We start from the raw sequence: 22,296 nt of genomic DNA on the forward strand, positions 1-22,296 counted from the left end.
CTACATTTGGTTACTTGTTGACAGCTTTCCTAGAAATAGTTATCATTGAAATGTATATATATATATATATATATATATATATATATATATATATATATATATATATATATATATATGTAGATTGATAGATATACATGTACAGTAGATAGATAGATAGATAGATAGATAGATAGATAGATAGATAGATAGATAGATAGATAGATAGATAGATAGATAGATAGATAGATAGATAGATAGATAGATAGACAGATAGATAGACAATGTATCTGATAGATAATGTAGACAATGTATCTTATAGATAGACGATTTACACAATGTGTAGATCGGCTATTTTCAAAAAGGCCGAAATGTATATAGGGCTGAAGTGGTTAATATATGTTTTGTAATAATAATCTAAAGTAACTAACTAAAGTTTTCTAATAATTTTAGTGGAGTAAAAGTACATTTATATTTGCCTCTGAGATGTAGTGGAGTAGAAGTAAAAGTACTGAAAATTGCAAATACTCCAGTAAAGTAAAAATACCTCAAAAGTTTACTTAAATACAGTACTTGAGTAAATGTACTTTACACCACTGCTCATGGCACGCCCATCAGTAAGCAACGATTCTCCCACTGGATTGTGGAAGTGATTTTCTCTATTATAGGCCTGGTGTGAAATAGCAATTTAAAATGTTTGCACATATTCAGCTGAGATACATTTCTGTGGATTCAAACTCACTTCATTTATATATATAAAACAAAAAAAAAGACAATACAATAGTTTTAGCAAAACAATGCATCAAGTATGATAGTATTAACTGAGACATAATTAACTGTCTTCTTTACCACTGCACTCGGGTGGCACAGTGGTAAAGTCACTGCCCACCACCACGGAGGTTGTGGGTTCGAATCCATCGTGGTGTATCCTGGCCTGTGTTCAGGGGAGGGAAGCAGGACGGGGAGGGTGATATTTAAGCAATATTACACGAGAGGGTATGCTTTACCGTCATTATTGGCACGCCAGTGATGCGGTCAGGAACGAGGCGGAGCCGAGTTCCACAAGCTTCACTGAAGTGCCAATAATGTAAGGTAAAGCACACCCTCGAGTGTAATATTGCGATTATACAACAGTTACCAACAAAACACATCCAAATGTATTCATATTGTGGGGCAATTCATAATAAAAATGTTTCGCTATTATCCGTTTCCCTATTATCCGTTTCCCTGTAAAGAGAAGAGTTTATTTGACTGAGACATTAAATAGTCACTGTAGCAGCGCTCTGAGGCACCGTCTCATCAACACAGCTGATTATATGGTCTAATCAGGTGCGGACTGCAGTGCGGAGTGATTTATTAATGTGATTAGGCCTGTGCTATCATGCTGGTTTGAAGCACGGCTAGATAGCTATTTCAACCAATCAGATTGCTTGGTCGGAACTACCTGTTGTATAATGGTCATTGCACATACTCCTACGGGCTGTGGTGGCACCTGTCAGCGGGGAGTGTTGGTCGGGAGAAGTAGGACGTAGGCTCTGCGTCCTCCTGGAGGGGGCTCCTCACTAGCAGGTGAGTCAGTAGGATATTACAGCAGTGACAACACAGAAATGTCTGTGTGTGGGGAGGAATGAATTGGCATAACGACTAAATTGGGGAGAAAAAGGGGGTAAAAAAGAATTGGCTACTCTACATTTATAGAAAAAGAGTGTATCTCAATGTCATTCATTATAAAATGCCTTTGAGAAGTAATTTCAATCTCAGTGCCTTGCTCCTCGGTTACTGGCTCTGCATCCCCCCCAATCAAATATTTGAAAACCACAAAAAAAGGTATTTATAAAAAAATAGTATAACATAATAAGTAATAGTAGCCTACATAATAATAGTACATGGCTTGGTTCCAGGCTTAAACTAATGTATATAAATATTTTCGGAAATCTCTATGGGAAAAATGTATGGGTTTTCTATCGGTGAAACCACAAAATGGCTGCCACTGCTATGTCCTAATAGAGGCAGGTGTGCAGTGGTGGAAAAAGTACTCCCATTTTTTACTTAAGTAAAAGTATCAATACTGCAATGTGGAAATACTCTGTATTAATTAAATACAGAGTAATTAAAAAAGTAAAAGTCAGGAATTCTAAATGTACTTGACACTTAAAAGTACAAAAGTATTGGCGTCAAAGTACTTAAAGGTTTAATGACATTCACTTTTACACCACATTCAAAGTCTTTGTCCTGGTCCTTCAAAAGTGTACAAAAAGTTTTAAGTGAAAATTCCATTCAAGTGATCCATGGCAGGTGTTTTTCTCTCACATTTCTAAAGCCTTTTCAACTGCAATGAAAAAAGAAATCTTTGCCTGCGGGTGTCGCTGGTGAGGGATTTTGCCTGTCAATCATCGCCTCTGCTCCGCCCCCCCCCAAAGGAAAGGATAGGGGAGGGGAGGGGCGAGGAGGAGAGTGGGCGGGATTAATCGACTGTGACCTCACTGTCGAAGGGCCAAGCTCAGATTACTTTTCAGCCTAATTATTCAGAAAACCCCAGACCACAAAAAATCCACTGAATGTTCTAAGTTCAGGTTTTTTGGGTGTAATTGAGGTCATAAAACCCCAAATAAAACATTGAAAATAAAAAAAGTGAAAATGAATGTCATGATACCTTTAAAGTACCAAAAGTAAGAGTACACATTATGCAGAATGTCCCATTTCAAGTTTTCACAATGTACACAACTTGTGAGCTTGTAGATCGGCTATTTTCAAATAGCCGATAGCATTAACCATTTAGCAGTTAGGAAGTCAAGCGAACACAGATCCGATTTCATATTTTGGTGCATGGGGAAAACATACTGTATATTACAGTTTATTCAAGGTGCAGCTTTTATGATTTACAAACACCATATAGGTATAAAGCTGGTGAGGTCAGGCGTATCATAGGGCCAGGCGTGAAATAATAATTTAAAACGTGTGCACATATTCAGGTGAGATGGACTGTGGATTCAAACTTATTAACAAATTATTTTAAACAACACAATACTCCCTCTTTTCCCAAAACTACGCTTAAGCAAAACAGTGGTCCCTGACAAAAAAAGAGAAAAGGGAAAAAGAAGGCAAACATAAAGTAGTGGTTATACAGTGTTTACCAATAACTGAGCTGAAAGGGCTACTCAAACATACAGACACTAAACTCATAAAGTATGAGCGTACTAACTGTGTCTGGTGTTAGGTTTCCAGCATTGTTAGCCATGTTGAGGAATGGTTACACACACACAGTACTTAGTTATCTGTTGTTTTTATTTCTCTCAGTCCACACAGCATTGTTGCCTCTTTCACTGTGTATCACAAAGTGCGCGCGCAAACACACTCGTCACTTACAATATACGTCATCATCCCGTATGACCTATAATACAAGCGCACAGCGCCACAAGTGGTCGTATACATTATAATAACTGCGCACACCAGAAACAACACCATGTATGAGAACACACAATCCAACACCTCCACTTGTTCTCATCATAACAAAACCAAATACAAAACAAACAAAAAATTGCATTTTCTTAATTTCCAAAGAACCAACTTTTGAATTTGATTATTCTGACCTTTGCTACAGGCTTTGTTAGTATGTCTGCAACCATTTCTTCTGATGGACAATATATGAGATCTATTTTACCTTCACTGAGAGTAGTACGGATGAAATGGTATTTCACATCAATGTGTTTGGACCTCTGCCTGTTTACAGGGTTCTTACTCAGTGCAATGGCACCCTGATTGTCTCCATGAATTGTGGTGCCACTGTAAACTCTATTATCCATACCATTTAGTAGCTGATTCAGATACAGGCTTTCCTGAGTTGTGGCTGCTAGGCCCATGTATTCGGCCTCACATGTTGACAAAGCCACAGTAGGCTGTTTCTTTGATTTCCATGAAATTGCAGGGCCTTGTTTTGTCAGGCTAAAACAGTACCCTGTAGTGCTACGCCTATCTTCAACTGAAGATGCCCAATCAGAATCACTGAATGCTATCAGATTCAAGTTCTCATCGCTTTTCTTGAAGCATAACTCGTAGTCAATAGTACCTTTTAGGTATCTCAAAACGTGTTTAGCAGCCACTAAGTTTTCTGCTTTTGGATTTGCCAATGTTTGTGACAGCTTACTGACAATCCAGCTAATATCTGGTCTGGTACAAGTCATGGCATAAATCAGACTGCCTACAATCTCCCGGTAATCTCTTGGGTTCACAAGCTTATTGCTGTCATCTTCGTCATTGCTGACACACTCTATTTTTAGCTCAGATGGGGTAGATCTAGCTTTACAGTCTGACATTCCAAACCTTTCAAGCATTTTTACAATGTACCTTCTTTGATTCATTTTAATTTCCCCTTTCTTTTGTTCAAACTTTATGCCCAAGAAAAATGATATTTTACCCAGGTCTTTCATGTTGAATTTGGCTTTCATTGTACCTTTGAAACTGTTAAGCAGATCATTGCTGCTGGCTGCAATTATTAGATCATCCACCCATATGAGTACAAGGATTGTCTCATGTCCAATCTGCTTCTTATACACACAGTGGTCAGATAGATTTCTCACAAAATTATCTTGTTCAAGATGATCATTTAGAAGTTTGTACCAATTTCTTCCTGATTGTTTCAGACCATAAATGGACTTCTTTAACTTACACACCAATTTTTCTCCCATCTCTGATGTTTTATCAAAACCCTCGGGTTGTTCCAAGAAAATTTCTTCATCTATGGGAGCATGTAAGTATGCCGTCTTCACATCCATTTGATGAACAATGAGATCATTTTGGATAGCTATTTGCATTAGTGCCCGTACTGAAGTGATGTTTGCTGTTGGTGCAAACGTCTCATTGTAGTCTATACCTTCTGTCTGGTTATAACCCTTAGCAACATATCTAGCTTTAAAGACCTTTCCTTTTTCAGCATTTTCTTTTAAGGCATAAACCCATTTCCCCCCCACTACATTCCTATCCACAGGTAAAGAAGTCAGTTCAAATGTGTCATTTTCTTTTAGTGAGTCGACCTCTTCCTTCATGGCGCGTTGCCATTCGGCCGCCTCAGATGACAGCAGGGCTTCTCTATAGGTCTGGGGCACTCCACATATCGCCCTGTAACAATAATCAACACTTGCATTTGTCACATCTTTATCCTCAAGGTCTGATATGTAATCCTGTAAGTATTTAGGGGGTTTCTTTTCCCTTCTTGGGTAGCGTTTGTTTTGGCTATGACTGCTAGGTTTTGGATCTTTGTCCTCATCTTGATCTACAGTTTCTGTAATTTCACCGTTTTGTGAATCATCTGCCTGTTCATTTTCCTCTAGGCTTTGATTTTCTCTGTTCTCTTCTGTCTGCTGTAACTCAGCTTCACTTCCATTTCTATGCTTTCTGTTTGTGTATTCCTGGACTTCTGTCTCATAATCATCAGTTTGTGTTTGTTGTTCCACACTATTCTTTTTGATGAATTTCACCAGCCTATGTTTTGACACCTTTTCTGTATGTGGATTGTAGACCAGATAGGCTGGACTGTTCTTACTGTACCCCACAAATATTCCCTTTTCACACCTGGGATCCAATTTCTTGTGATCATGGTTGTACGCATAACAATCAGATCCAAAAACCCACATTTTTGAAAGATTTGGTTTTCTCCCTGTTAACATGAAGTGTGGAGTATTTTTAACTCTGTCATTGTAACATCTGTTGCGGATATGTGCTGCACTCTGAACAGCATAAGGCCACAATATTTTTGGCAATCCCTTTTCTAATAGAAGGCACCTTCCCATTTCAAAAAGGGTCCTCCACTGTCTCTCCGCAGTACCATTTTGGTGTGGAGAGTAGGGACATGATGTCTCATGCCTTATACCTCTATCTCTTAAAAGGGACTGGAAAGTATCACCTGTGTATTCTCCTCCACCATCTGATCTGATACATTTTACAGAACCAAAAGGAGCACTGTCTGATAGGAATTTCTTTGTGGCCAGTGTTGCATCACTTTTATTTTTAATGAAATAAACAGCTACTGCCCCAGAAAAATCATCTGTAAATGAAATGGCATATTTATGCCCATCTTGACCAGTTGGGTCAATGGGGCCTGCCAAGTCAGTATGTACCAACTCCAGTGGTGTTTTAGCTTTAGCATCCATTTTCCTATTTCTGTTATTAGTAAATTTTCCCTCAGTGCAGACATTGCAGTCTAGTTTGATATTGCCTGTGATTGTCATACCTTCTACCACATCTGGTAATTTCAACACATCATCAACATTACAGTGTCCCAAAATTTCATGCCATGTTTTGACATCACAAGTGAGGTTCACTTTGTCACTATTTAATATATCATTCACTGAATCATCAACCCAGTGTTCTTGGTTAATTACCGTTTTCACGTAGTACAGTCTCTCCTGCTCCTCTATGCGGAAGACTGTCCCATCTCTGGTTATTAGTTCATTCTGTCCCTTTTGGAAGATCACTTTGGCTCCATCATTTGCCACAGCCTCCACTGAAATGATGCTCTGTGGGTAGGATGGTATGAACAAGGCCTTCTTCAGTGTGACCACGACGTCTCGTCCCTCGATGTCCTGAAGTGTCACCTCTGCATCGCCTCGCTCCAATGCCACGTTGTTCGTCCTGGTTCCGTCCGCCAGTTCCATGAAGTGTAGATTTGGGTTGAATGTCTTGTCGAATCTCTTGAAGTTGTTTTTCTCCGTTATGATGTGGGATGTTGCTCCACAGTCTACCATGAGACCATTTTTCTTAATGTTGTCTGGTAGCATCTCTTGGCTAGCCTTGAATACAAAAGTTTGTTGTTCTTCCTTGTGGACGTCTCTGCCCTCTGCGGCCTGTTTTGCCTCATCTTTGTACGGGTGTTTTCTCCTACACGTCTCATCGCTGTGTGTTGAGCTCTTATGAAAACTGCACCATGTATTTGCATGTTGGGTCTGTTGTGTTCCCTTTTGGCGGCAGTCTCTTGCAAAATGCCCACGTTTTCCGCATTCATAGCAAGTTACAGATGACACATTTACCTTCATCACATTGTCCGTTTTTGTTTTGTTGTCAAACTTTTCTGTCTCTTCGTAGCTCCGCAGTTTGCTTCTGAATTCGGTGAACGTTATCTCCTCGCTGCTCTGTGTCGCATGAATGACGAATGGTTTGTATGGTTCTGGGAGTCCTTTCAGGATCATGGCTATTATCAGCCCATCACTAATTATTTCCTTTGCATTTCTTAGTGCTGTTACCGTCTTTTCAGCTCGAAGGATGTAGTCTGTCACGGTCTCTTCATGTTCCTTTCTTAGCGACGTCAGTTCAGTATATAGGGCAATAATTCTGGGTTTACCGTGGCTGGCGTAATGGTTCCGTAGGATCCGCAGGGCTTCTCTGCCGTCATCTGCCGCCTCTCTCATCACCAACGACAGGCTTCTGTCGTCGAGATACTGGATCAATTCTGAGTAGCATTCTTCATTCTTTTCTGTGTCTCCATCGTCACGATCGACAGTGGAGAGGATCGTCTCTTTTAGACCGATCATTCTCATATGACCGAGGAATTTTACCTCCCAAAGTTCGTAGTTGTCTTCGTTTCCATCGAAGCATAATCTTTGCCACCTTCCTCCAGGTTCACGCCTGGGCCCATAACCTGTTAGGTTTCCAGCATTGTTAGCCATGTTGAGGAATGGTTACACACACACAGTACTTAGTTATCTGTTGTTTTTATTTCTCTCAGTCCACACAGCATTGTTGCCTCTTTCACTGTGTATCACAAAGTGCGCGTGCAAACACACTCGTCACTTACAATATACGTCATCATCCCGTATGACCTATAATACAAGCGCACAGCGCCACAAGTGGTCGTATACATTATAATAACTGCGCACACCAGAAACAACACCATGTATGAGAACACACAATCCAACATCTGGTGGTAGGGTGTAAATCTGAGCTCTCATAGTCTCTCAGATGATATTTCATTCATTTCTTGTCCCAAGTTTGGGGCAAAATGGGGCAAGTCATTGTCTATGTTTTTCAGTTTTTCTTGGTCTGTATCCCCTCTAATCAGTTCCTTAAAGAATCTCTGGAGGTGTCGCTCGGCCTCGGAGGTGGCGTGGTTCACGGCGAGGGCATCATATTTCTCCTTCAGTTTCTGTGCAAAGAGTTTCTTGTACACGCGCTGAGCATAGCCCTCCTGAGAGCAGAAGTTTATGCAGCAAATGATCATGACACCAACAGTGGCAGCTCCAATAATGAGCCACCAGCCTATTATCTGTGGATGAGTAGAAAGAGCACACACTTACATATCAGCATTGAAGCTTTATTGGACATAAAGAAAATGTTATGCTGATGAGGTTAATCAGATGTTTTAACTCAATCCTGCACAATTTGTCCTTGTGCTTCACAAATTAAAGGTAGGGTAAGTGATGTGTTTTGGTTAAAACAAAAAGTTTTTTGTTAAAAGGTTAAAGCTCTATATTCTGATAGTAATCATTGCTATGTGCTGAGTGTTTGTTCAGTAACAGGAGTCTCCTCGTCTTTCCAGCTCTTTAAAACAGAAAATACATTTTCCAAAATGTCAGCCAATCAGGAGAGAGTACCCATTTATCAGCTTAATTTTCTTCATGGTGTTCCAGTTGCAATTTTGTCTGCTCATTTCTTTGTGACATCACTTCGTTTCAATCATTTATTTTTGCAATGTTCAGGTTTACATTTAGACAACAGACTACAACAGACTCAGACCTACATACTGTACAAAACAGTGTACATACAGAAAATCACAAGCATAAGACAGAAAACAAAAGCAATAAAACAAACGGTAATAAAAAAAAATAAAAAAAATATCAAGTGGTAAAGCTTCAGAAGTAGGGGAGCATAGTTATTGGGGGGGGGGCACAGCAAAAATCCCTAGCATGGATCCCACCACCCCGATGAGGAAAGGACAGCAATTTGCAGCCCCTGCAGCCCCTGCAGCCCCCCACCATGGACTGGCGATGTCAAAAACCTCGACCCACACCACCGGACACAAGTCTTATGTCCAATGCTATGTGACGGGGTAGCGCCACCCCACGGCGGAACCGACAGAAGCCACAGGGCACCCCGCCACCCCAATCCTCCCACATCCGACCAGTGAGACAGGCCAAAGATCTGCGGGGTCCCCCGTATGCGTGTGCGCAAATGAGGGTGGGATATCTCTTATTACTTCATCAAAGCAGCCTAAATAAATATCTTGAACCGGTCTGAATCAATTACTCTCTTCCATGAAGTCCAAAAAGGGGGACCATACCTCCAAAAAGGGGTCATACCTATGTTCCCCGGGTTCTATGTTCCCCACTAAGGTTAGGGTTAGGTGCCTTATCCTGCATTTCATATTTAAGCCTCTCCAGAGGTAACAGAGACATTATTTGGGTCATCCACATTATGTTCATTTGGGATATTATCGGTCTTCCATAAAATTTGAATACATTTCTTTGCCAAAAATCTAAACAAATCAAACAATTTCCTATGTGGAGAGCTCATGATTAGTTTAGGTCAACTCCTAAGAGATACAAAAGAGGAGATTTCCTCAGTTTGAACTAAAACATTATTTTGATTAAAGCATGGATTGTTTGCCAAAAGGGTTTGATTTTTTAACAAAACCAGAACATATGTGAATATGTACCCAAAGTTAATTTACATCTATTGCATAAGGGTGAATACTCCTGGGACATCTTATTTAAACAATCTGGGGTTAGAAATGTTTTGAAAATGAACTTATAATTATGTTCCAGCACTCTAGGAGAGAGTGTAGGTAGGTTTACCTTTGCACATATCATTGTCCATGTTTCCTGATCTATAATTACATTTAAATATTTTTCCCATATCCTTTTCAGAGGTTGGAAGGATGAAGTCACTCTACCGTTGAGAACTTTATAGATCTTTGAAGTGAGTTTTAACATAGATTCAGTACTAAAAAAGAGTACTTGCAATCTCATCTATTTGAAACCTAAAAATATTGAGTGATTGTAAAAAATGTCTCCCCCCTTCCTTATATGGTTTGCATAAAGTAGTAATTTTTTGTGGTTCCAAAGAAATTTTGAAATTTCTGCGTTTAAATTCTTAAAGAAAGATAATGGAATAGGACAGGGCAACGACTGAAATAAGTAATTTAATCTTGGTAATAAGTTCATTTTGACCACATTAATTCGACCTACAAGCTAGTGTTAGAGGTAATTTAGTCCATAAATCCATATGCTCCTTAAGTTTTTGTACAAGAGGTGCATAGTTACATTTAAATAAATTGTCCAGTACCGGGTGAAATAAAAACACAGAGATCATCACTTCCAATTGCAATTGTTTAATCTGTATTTTGTCTGAGTTCTCTGTCCTGATTGGATAAAATTAGTATCCTGAGCTGAAAATGCATTTTGTGTTTAATAAAGATCTGGAGAGACATGGGAACTCCTGTTTCTGAACAAACACTCTATAGCAATGAGTAATATCAGAATATAGAGCTATTTAACACTTATTTTAATCAAAGACAATCACTTACTCTACCTTCAATGCCCACATTTCATTGAAGACGCAGAGCAGTGCTCACCTGTGAGTGTGCCCTGATCCTTATAATCTGCTCCTTGCCATTGGATTTGTCGCAGGGCAGTTTCACCAACTCCTGAAGACAATGGTCTGTCTTGTTTAAACAATACCCTTTCAGACCGCTGGCAGCACATTCGTAAAAGGTGCCGTTTAGCAGAGCCGCGCAGAGCCATATTATAAGGACTACACTGGCACGAACGAAGATTTTGCAGTCTTCCCTTTGCCATTTGCATTGTACCCTCTTGTGCTTGCAACACTCTCTGTAGATCCACCACAGTCTAGTGCTGAAGAAAAGGCCAATAATCAGAAGCACTGCCGCCGGGCCAAACAGGAAAGTCATCCCATATTCAAAGTTCTCTTTGCTGCAGGGACAATTATAGGCCACCACAGAAAAGATAATTTCACCACCGATGGTTATCAGAGCCATGAGACCGTAACCAATGATGGTTACGGTGTGTGTGTTCTGTGTCATGAATAACTTCAGGAAGGTTTGCTTCGTATCCATAATGCCGCTGAGAAGGTTTCAGATGCACTCCACAAAAGTCTATGTAAGATAGTAGAAATTAAGCAAAGTAAATGTAAACAGGAGAAGGAGAGATTAGAATCTGTACTCCATACACTGATGGTTGTGAGTTGATATCTGCTGTGTAACTCCCTTTGACTGCCTTTTAGCTCTGGCTTTATCCCTCCCTCCCCTCTGCCACTCTACCACTCTTTCCCAACCCCTGGCTCTCTTCCGTTTTAGTTTTTGTTTTGTTTTGAACGCAACTTTCTGTGATCTGGTGAATAGAGAGGTGGACCAATTCAAGGATTCAAGGACTCACCCATGAGACTGTGTTAACTCCTTAACCCATTAAGACCTGAGGCCGATTCTACATATTTATCGTCTCTGTCGGGTGGAAACCTCATATGACCAAAACTGTTACTTTTCTGGATTCAAATTCAAAAGTATCAAAAGTAGCAGAACGACAAGCTCAAAATGCATCGCTTCGAGCTTGTGGATTTGCTACTTTTGATGCTTTTGTGTGACACTCGCTGTACGGAAATTCTAAATCTAAAGAATTTTCTGAAAAATTATGTTTCCCGGTTTTAATGCGTTAACTCATTAATCACCCCCAAATATATACTCATCTCTTTAGTCCTTTCTTCCCTTTCCCTCCCTTTAATATCCCTCTTCTCATGTCTCCTTTAATATCCCTCTTCTCATGTCTCCTTTAACTCTTTGCCTGCCCTCGACGAGATTTCTCGTTTTTCTCTTAATGGCGTTGCATGCCGTCGAACTGTAAAAAAATCCAGCTTACTGAGTGTGGACACGTGTTTGTATTTTATTAATTTGTATTTTTTGAAATATTTAACTTTAAACACCCCAAAAAGTCAAAGGGAAAGTCAATGTTATTTCAACTGAAATAAAATTTCAAGGAGAAATGCCCTGTGTTTTCGTAAAGTCACTGTGGCCTTCTCTCTCTAGTTTTTTTTTTACACTACATACATGTTTTAACATCACCAAGATTGCACGGGTCTGCTCTCCAATTTAATCGAAAGATCTAAGCTGTGTGATGTAGTCTATACATTTTGAGATAAGACCATTAATATAAACCCATGTCTCTCTTCACTCTAGCGATCAGTACACCTGTTGATAGCTAGCTTGTCAGTCATTGGCTGCAAAGTAACTAAGTATATTTACTCAAGTACTATGCAAGTGCTTACAATGCACAGTTTAATTTTGAGGTACTTTTACTTTCCTTTCCATTTTTGTTACTTCTACTCCACTACAATTACAGCATATGACAGCTTTAGTTCCTTGTTACTTTGCAGATTTGATTATTAATGCAAAACCTACAGTAACCACACACAGCCGATCTACAATGTGACGGGTTATGAGCTTGTAGATCTGCTATTTTCTGAAAATCTGAGTACTTTTACTTTGGCACTCAAAGTATATTTTGATGCTAAAATGATGTAGATTTCAAGCTCCAAAACTACCACCCCCACACACACACACCCCATACTCCACCGCCACCCCACCTACCACACCACAAGACATACCCCCCTCTGTCATATTTTGACTATAAAAAAAAAAAAAGCTGATCTACAATGTGATGCGTTGTGAGCTTGTAGATCTGCTATTTTGTAAAAACCTTGACAGTCTTTAGACAGTCTTTGTGTGAGTACCGGGGGTGGCAGTGGCTCAGGGGTAGAGTGGCTGGTAGAGCGGCCAGATGGCAGCTGCAAGGTTCCCAGTTCGATCCTGGGCTCCCCCAGAGTTAGTGTCGAAAGACGTTATTGTTTCTGATGAGCAGATGCCTTCCATGGTTTCCTCTGCCTTGGTGTACAAATGGGTGAAATCTTTATGTAAAAACAAATGTCAAGCTCCAATATAACACTAATGGTGTGTATTGGTCAACAACCCCCCCTCCCTCACGCACGCACGCACGCACGCACAGTAAACCATCGTAAATAGCTAATCTACAAGCTCACTGGAGCCTGGAGGAAGCACCCCACACCCGCAGGTGTTTAACTGATGATAATTAGGAGAATGATAACAGGTGCTCCCTATCTGATCAACCGGAGGCAAGTCTGCACCCACACACAACACAAAGACAGAGATACCAAGTCAAACTGAATTTGTACTTTTTATAACTACATTTTTTTTGGGCTTTAAAGCAAGCCCACATATTGTTTGTTGTTGGAAGATGACAGCTTTATGGGTAAAGTACAAGTAAGGTTATCTTATCTTATGTCATAATGAAACAGGGCTGGACTGGGACAACATTTTGGCCCTGGCATGTAATGCCTGCCTTGCACTTTTGATGTGGCAGAAAAGGGCCTCGTCTAACGTTATTTTCATCCCTTGTGCTCATCACCTTTCATTTCAGCATCAATTCAATTATTAACAGGATCATCAGACTATGTAATGTGTATTTGTTTATGCAGCCCTCTCACACAGCTGAGTCCATGTTTGTTGTTGTTTGCACAATTTGCCTATCAAATCATGTACTGTATATACAAAATAGCCTAAACCCCAATCTAATGCCTTTAAAGAATAGACTCTTGTAAAGGCTGCCCACATAAATAGCTGGGCTGATGTAAACGTCCAGTGAATGGGCCCTCCCCAAATAGGCTGTACTCTGAACTACACATACACTGACTTACACAGTTTGCCTATGTAACAGGGGGTTATCGGCACATATGCACGCAATTGTGATTCATAATTAACCTGGTGATCAGGCCACAAAATAAACTGCATATCTGCCTAAAATGACTTACCCAAGTATCCACCCATCAGAGATTCATCTGTCAAGAGGTTGACCCTATAAATCCAAGTGAAAGCTAATATATTGTGTTCACCAGTGGTGGAAGGTAACTAAGTGTTTACTCAAGTACTCAAGTACAATTTTGAGGTACATTCACATTACTTTACTTGAGTAGCCTACTTCCATTCTACTCCATACTACATCACAGAGCCAAATTTGTACTTTTTACTGGCTTGCGCACGCAAACTCACACACAAGCATGCACACACGCACACACAAACACACGCACCTACACGCGCGCGCACACACACACACACACACAGTAGTTACATAAAAAAAAACAGAGATAGTGCCTCAGAAGAAACTTATACACAAGGTTTACAGTCTGTCTAAATAACAATCAACTATTAGAAATTCTGACAGGCAAATCATTTTATGAATTGACTAACTTCAAGCACTTTGTAACTTTGTTTCAAAAAGCACTTTATGGCTTTTATGAATAAACATGCTATTATTATTATTATTATTATTATTATTATTACGGGGCCAGAGCTCAGCTCTGGACCTGTTTTAAGATTGCCTGTATTCTGTTTCTGCCACTTTTCGCAGTTCTGGCTGAACCGTACTGTCGCTTTTTACGAAACTCGTCCATATGGTAGATGGTCATGAAAAACGATCAAGAAATAATTCTCACAATCTTTCGTCAAAAGGTGGCGCTATAGCAAAATGCCAGCTTTGAACAGGTACAACTCATGCCCTGTTTGACCTACAGCCATGAAACTTGGATACACATATGCGTCTCTTCATGCTGAACAACTTTCACCCTCTGACTTTTGACCTCTGACCTTTAGATCTCCCACCATTTTGAATTCTCCTCCTGGGATTTTTGAGTAATCTGCACGAAACGTTTTACACATGAACTTTGGACCTATGCCGACAAACTGGTGCAAAAGATTTTCCATAAGTGAAAAAATGAAGCTTTAATGAGCCAATGAATATTGCAGTTTTATGACAATTATTCATCTGCCCCTAACACATACATGCAAACTCACATTCTTTGAAACTTTGGGGTAATGTTGAGGGTCATTCCAAATATCACTGAAACCAATCTTACTCCAATTGGTCAAAGGGGGGCGCTATAGCGATTTTTTGAAAATGCAAACTTTAAACAGGCAAAAGTCATGCCTCGTTTGGCCGACAGCCATTAAACCTGCTTACACATGTGCCTTGACTCATGAGGAACACATGTATCACGTTGACCAGTAAGCTCCGCCCTTAGATTGTCTGCAATTTTGAGCAGTTTGAAAAACACTTAAACCCAGGATTTTTCAGCTATTTGCGTGAAACTGTATCATCTCTCTGATCTCTTTTTTCACAGATCTTGTCTGTTGGTCCCATGGCTTCTCCCTTAAGCGAGTGCCTCACGACCGCAAGGTTGCCGGTTTAAGCCTCACTTGATGCAGACTCATTTAAATTGAATCGCAAAAAACATGACTGTATCAATGAATACATGTGCAAACGGTAAAGATAACATGAAATGCTTATTTGAGAGGGTATGTTTTTGCAATGTATGACATACTTCATTCTGAAAATAGCCGATCTACAATCTAAAAACTTTTCAGATAGCAACGTGTTTCTGAGCTTGTAGATCGGCTGCTTTCACTGGTTCACTTTTATCTTCAAAAGATAACGTCAGCCTAGACAAAGTTAGAGCACTATAGGTAGTGTTGCAGCCTGTCAATACGAAGGTTGATGGTTCGATTCCTGTTAATGGCAATAGGTTGAGATGTCCAATCAATCCATTCTGCTTCCATCTTTCTCTCTCTTCAATCTATTATGTTTCCATGTCTCTCTCTCTTCAATCGATTTTGTTTCCATGTCTCTCTCTCTCTCTTCAATCTATTCCGTTTCCATGGCTCTCTCGCTCTCTCTCTGTCTCTTCAATCTATTCCGTTTCCATGTCTCTCTCTCTCTTTCTCTTCAATCTATTCCGTTTCCATGTCTCTCTCTCTCTTTCTCTTCAATCTATTCCGTTTCCATGTCTCTCTCTCTCTTTCTCTTCAATCTATTCCCCCTCTCTCCCTCTCTCACTCTCTCTCTCTCTCCATCTCCAGTTTCCTTGTCTCTCTCTCTCTCTCTCTCTCTCTCTCTCTCTCTCTCTCTCTCTCTCTCTCTCTCTCTCTCTCTCTCTTCAATCTATTCAGTCTCCATGTCTCTCTCTCTCTCTCTTTCACTGGCCCCGTGTTATCGCTGCTTGCAGCTATATCTGTTTTTATTTTTGTTTCAATTAATTAATTATTTTATTTTCCTTTTAGTTTTATATAAAAGCCCTTTACATAGACTCACCCACACATAAGTACTTAAAATAATCAGACAACTTGTCTTTGTCTTGTCTCAGAGAACTGGGTCCTCTTCTAAGCGATCCCCTTCACACTCTGCAGTGCAGAGACTGTTGTCTCTCATTGTGAGAGGAATGTACGCATTCAATTCATGTCCATGGCTTTTCTCGAGTAGCCTAATGTTATGCATAGCAGCCAGGTAGACGCTATTGAGAACGGCTCGCCGCTGACGGCGCGAACCTTGAGAGGCTATTGTTTAAACTTTAAGGTGTTAAAGACCGCAGCTGACGGTGCGTGCTCGCGCGTGCATGTGGAGCTCCCAGCCCCCATAGCGCCAGAACTAAGGGGTCGCCGACCCCTATAGCACCCCCTACAGCTCATCCCTGCTTGCATGTCATGACTCACAAGACTGTGCTCGTTATTTCTTGAGCGCGACCCGCGAGTTGAATTGTGTGCGCGCGGAATGTACTGTAAAACAACGACTCATGGCTTCCCTTGGACCAGCGTTGCCAGATTTTGTGAGAGAAACAAGCAACCAGGTCTATGAAAAGAAGTCCAAAATAAGCGACTAGGGCAGTTCATTCAAACTTTATTGTCGAATGTTGTTTTAGAGCAGTGGTTCACAAACATTTTCATGTCAAGGACCCCCAATATATTCAAGCGACTTTACAGAAAAACAAGCCCAAAGTAGCTTATAATAAGCAGACTTGGCAACACTGCCTTGGACGCACTGCTCTAGTCTACACTACACAAATTCTGTGTATTGTCGATGGCTGCCCGTCTGCCACCGGGCCCACCCCGCGATCGACTTAGAAGGCTTTGATGATCTACCAGTAGATCGTAATCGACTGGTTGGTTACCCCTGCTTTATGTGTTTGACTGTACTCGTGCTGTTTCACATTTCTGTCTAATAAAATAATCAATCAATCAATCAATCAATCAAATTCACCTTTTTTCTTGTTTTCCCTTTAAAAACTACTGAACATTTCGTGAATATCCTATTTATTTTCCTTTGGGACCTATTTTGCGTGTCTACCAGGTCTTCACTTAAGATCTGGAGGCGTGGCCAATGCTGTTTGGCCACTCACAATAGTGAAACAGCATTGACCACACCTCCAGTACTTAAGATGCGCAAAATAGGGCCCCCTAGGGAATCAGAGAATTCCGAGGTTAATATTGTAATTTTTTTTGCTTAAAATCTTGTCACCTAGGAGGCCCTAATACACCCTCGTAGATAAACACATGGTCTATTCTAAATGTTAACTATTGTCTTCATTCTTCTTTCTTTCTTTACATGTTGGATTCCTCTTCAACAACCCTGGTGTTCTGATCAGCAGAGGAGATGCCGTCTTGTCTACGACCAACACTTCCACAGATGTTTACATAATTTGGACTGTCCTCCTCCTACAAGACATGAAACATGTTTATGATCATAACATAAATATAAATCATAACATATCAAATTAATCAGTGGGCCTATGTAAGAGGAATCAATGAAACAAGTTATAAAATCTCCTCACTTCTTTGTCCATGCCAGAGTCTTGTTTCCTTTTAAAAACATGAAATATTATGTTAAAGTAAAGATAAGTAAACTTTTTAAAGCTTTTACAATACTGACAAGAACAGGGTATAGTTCAATAGATTAGTAGGCCTTGGACTACTAATCTATTGACTCTCACCAGATCCACAACAGAACCATAGAAAACACCAGCAATTCCAACGCCGATCAACTGCAGCAAAATGAAAGGATATTCTACATCTTATACACATCAGTAGAATATGTTACCAGGTTACACGCTGTAAAATACAACATATTACTGTAATTTCTTCCAACAACGTCCTTTGTCTACTCACTGTCTGTGTAGCCTCGGAAACCCATGCTTTTTTTTTTGTTATGAAAGAAAAAAAGCCTGGGGGAGCCATGCAGGAACGATGGTCTTGAGCCTTGTTATCTCCTAACCAATCAGAGTGCAGAGGGGCGTCGCTCTAAATTTGGTGACGTCAGCGTGCTCCGTGCACAGGCCGGGGGGGGGGATGGGAGGGGAGGCGGGGACATAGATTGGTGAAGCAATAGGAAGCCACGCACAAATCCGGGCGGCTGTGTTTGGATCCGCCTTTCAAGACCATCGATTGAGCTCGTAGCCTCAGGCTACTGTCTGTGTTGTCCATGAGCAGCTGCACCTCAGCAACTCCCAGAGAAGTCCCGGTGTGACAGAAGTACAGTCCAGTCTGGGTGGGCAGCAGAGAGGCCAGAACCAGCACCTGTCCTGACCCTACCTGGACCAGGGAGCTGGAACCAGGAGGCCCAGTGCTCTTGTACCAGGTGTAGCTGTCTACTGGTGGATCAGCATCACTGCTGCAGGTCAGAGTCACGTTTCTGCCCTCGACAACGTTTCCTGGTGGAACCACGGCGATGACTGCGTGAATTACTATGAGGTCAAGACAGGAAGAGCTATTAGTCATTAATTTATATCTTTATCTTTAATGTTTCTTGAATTATATTATATATTCTCTATTGTATTCTATTTTGTTATGTGTCGTATTCTTTGTTACAGTAGCCCGATTGTGTTTTTTTCCTGACCAGTGTAATGACCTGCAAATAAGCAAGATACAGTATTCTGGCTACATTCGATAGTTTCGGCAAAAACTTAAAAGCATAATATGCCTAAACAGAAATGCCAATTTCCTAAGTGATCCTGGGCGCTACACCAGTCCCCCACAGCCTTGGGAGGCCAGGGCCGAGCTCATGCTTCCTTTAATGCATGAGAGCCAACTGACCTTCTTGTCACCTGACAGGGGGGAGTTTCCCTGGTAGGACGTAGCGCGTGGAAGGAACACGTTATTCCATCCAGTTCCCTTCCCCTCCATCAGGCACCCCGGCTGTCATGGGGGAGGCGGTATAGCGACCAGGATTACTACATGTTTTTGTGAGGGTATTAACTACCCTTGGAGACACGGGGGGAACATGCAAACTCCACACAGAGTAGGCCCTTTCGCCAACCCCCCCCAGCTCTAATCTCCAATTCATCAATGTATCGTGCCTGGCACAGTCATACAAAAAACATCACCACACAATTATTTAACCCAGAGATGGGCTTGCCTAGAATTCTTTGTAAAAAATGACACCAAGACAAACTAAAAGGAGAGAGCCCAATAGAATATGGGGTGGGGGAGGAATATGGGAGAAGCTCCGTATAAGGCTATGTCCCTTGCCTGATCGTGGGAAGTCGCTCTACCAACCAACCCCCGAACAGAATTACACAGCAGTATTACTATTTATACATTTTGATTACATCCGACAAACCTATAATATGGCATTGGTTCCCCAAAAGTCAAAACATTGCAGCTGACACCATAGCAACGGATCATAACATACATTGTCAAAAACAGCAAGTCATTGATAAGAGGAAGTTATGGTGTAGGCCGTTGGTATTCTGATGCAATGGGGGGACAGGATGTGGGTCAGATCCACACCCAAAAATACCCCGTCTCCTCGACACCAGCAGTGTTAATTTTGACTTGCAAATATTTATTTAGTTTTAGTTTTAAATTCCATTTAATTTTTGTCATATTTTAGTAATCTGAAATGTTTTAGTTTTTGTCTAGTTTTAGTTAACTAAATATCATATGATTGTAGTCGACTAAATCAACAGTTAGTTATTGTGCTGTTAGTTAACAACAGCGCTTAAAGCGTGTACATTTTCAGCATTATTTTATTGATGGGCCGAGTACAATTCCACTTGTTACAGCCAAACTCTGTGGAACAATCTGTTAGTCTGGCATCGATTGATAGGACAGCTCCGACCTTACCTGCATGCTAAGGTACAGCGTAGATTGTGGAGAGAGGCTCTTCCGTGCGGTTTTGGGAAACACCCGTAACATAAGCCAGCCATCGTAAAGGAGCCTTCGTAACGACCGCACGTCACTCCTTACACAGGATCTCTTTGGGAAACGTGGCCAGTAACAGTAACATTTGAACTCACAATCCTACACGTAAGGGAATATCCCGGTTGTTGCATTTATCACATATTGTTTTTATTATACCCGCCAGTCTGGAATGGCCGATGGCGATGGATTATGTTTTTGGTGCTGTGAGACTGGCTGTCCACCTGTCCGTCTGTTAGTGAGCAGCTAATCTCACAGCAGCTGACCGAACGGCGTGAAACCTTGCGCGACACACTCCCAGTAGGCCAAGGAAGAACCTCCACCCTAAATATTTCAAATCGTCCTTATGGTGGCACTATAACAGAATGATATTTTCATAGCAACATTTTCGCTGCTTTTATTTGTTTACAAAGCACTTAAGAACCTGGTACCACTTTATATTACATATTATATATTACCTTTTTTGTTCCAACCAGAACACTCATGTCTTCCTATGCTCTCCTTTTAAATGTTCCCAAAGTGCTAAAAACACTGGTGAGGCCGCTTTCTGGTTCTGTGGCCTTAAGTTGTGGAATACCCTACCACTTGAACTTAGAATGGTGAGCTCTCTTGGTGTTTCGAGTAATTTAAAGTCATTTTTTTCCCTTCAATATAGCATTTAATTAAATTAAATTGAATTAATGTCCATGTTATGCTTTCTTTATTTGTATTATTTTATTTTTTATTTGATGAATTTATATTATTTTGCCCTACTTTGTCTTGTGTGCATAATGCAGTAGGTATAGATAGACACAGTTGATTCTGACATTTTATTTTACAAAAAGGTAATACACTTATGTTTATAACAGAATGTTAAAAAGTGTAGATGAGTCTAGATGAGTATCTTCTTAAGTCTTTAACTGCCAGAGTAATAGTGTGATGCTACTCCCAGCGAAAATGAGCGATTTTACTGACCTTTGAAAAGGCATGGAATATTATCCGTGATCGCCGTACTCACAGATATCACCTCAATACATGCACGGGGGCCTCATAGTATAGGGGGAAAAATAACATTCCGCTCGCTGTAATCCATTGCATAGCTGTGCCCATTTGAATGTGGCTTGTTCTTCACGTAAAGCAAGAGGAATGGAGATGTCGCCATTTCCCCACAGGAAATAATCAGGCAGTAAACAAGATTTAATTTTTTTAATTGACGTCAATTCCGGGTCTGTCGTTCTCTGGCAGTGTTTGCTTTAAAGACGGGGTGCCGTGATTTTCAGTGATTTTCTCCCCCCCTAAAACATAATCAATCAGGTATTATGGTTATACTAGGACGATTTTTTTCAAAATAGTACAGAAAGTGTTAAAATTATGTTTTTATGTGGGCATTAAGTTCACAGTTCATTAAGTATACCTGGCTCTCACCTTAGCACCTCCTACACCACCTTAGCACCACCCACCTGTCCTAGTCCCTCCTCCTCCTCATGCCCACACCTGCTGTGTTATGATAATGAGGGGGAGGGTATATTTTTACTGCGTCATTAAAGTGCTGTTTTTCTATTGGCATGTGCACAAAAAAGTAAAATAAGATTAGATTCAGTCAATTAGAGGTTTCATTCAAATATCTACTCATTAAATGTATCTAATTTCAGTTTATCATAACTACATGTTTGTATTACAATCTACAATATTACTATATATATATATATATATATATATATATATATATATATATATATATACTACATTCTCAGCTTCTTCCATTAACAGCGTTCCATTTACTCATTACTCAATTTCAATGTCTTTTGAATGTAAATGGACAACACATTATTTCAGCTCGTTGCCTTCCTCCACTAATATAATCAGGGTAAAGACAAACTGTTATCGAAAAAACAATGCAGTAGGATAGACCACAGTTAAATTATGCATTCTAGATATCAACATTGCCTAAAAGTGTCTGCCTACAGAGCCCACCAGATGGCAGCAGTGCACTGTTGACACTTTTGTTCACGTATTGTAAAGCGTCCCTGGGTCTCTTGAAAGCCACTATAAAGTTAAAGTTATTATAGTAAGTAAGTAAGTACATTTTATTGGTAGAGCGCCTTTCACAGACATCAGAGTCACAAAGTGCTTCACAACAATGAAAGCAGAACATATCAGCAAAAAATAAAAAGACAGAATAAAACAATCAGCATTTTACCAGTCAGCCGGTAAAAATCAAGAAATCAATACAGGATTATGTTACAACACAAAGATTGGAAATCATAAAAGGCTATGTAAAGGCCTGTTTGAATAGGTGAGTCTTT

The sequence above is a fragment of the Gymnoscopelus braueri genome, assembly GCF_963280865.1.
Source record: "Gymnoscopelus braueri genome assembly, chromosome: 13".
NCBI lineage: Eukaryota > Metazoa > Chordata > Actinopteri > Myctophiformes > Myctophidae > Gymnoscopelus > Gymnoscopelus braueri.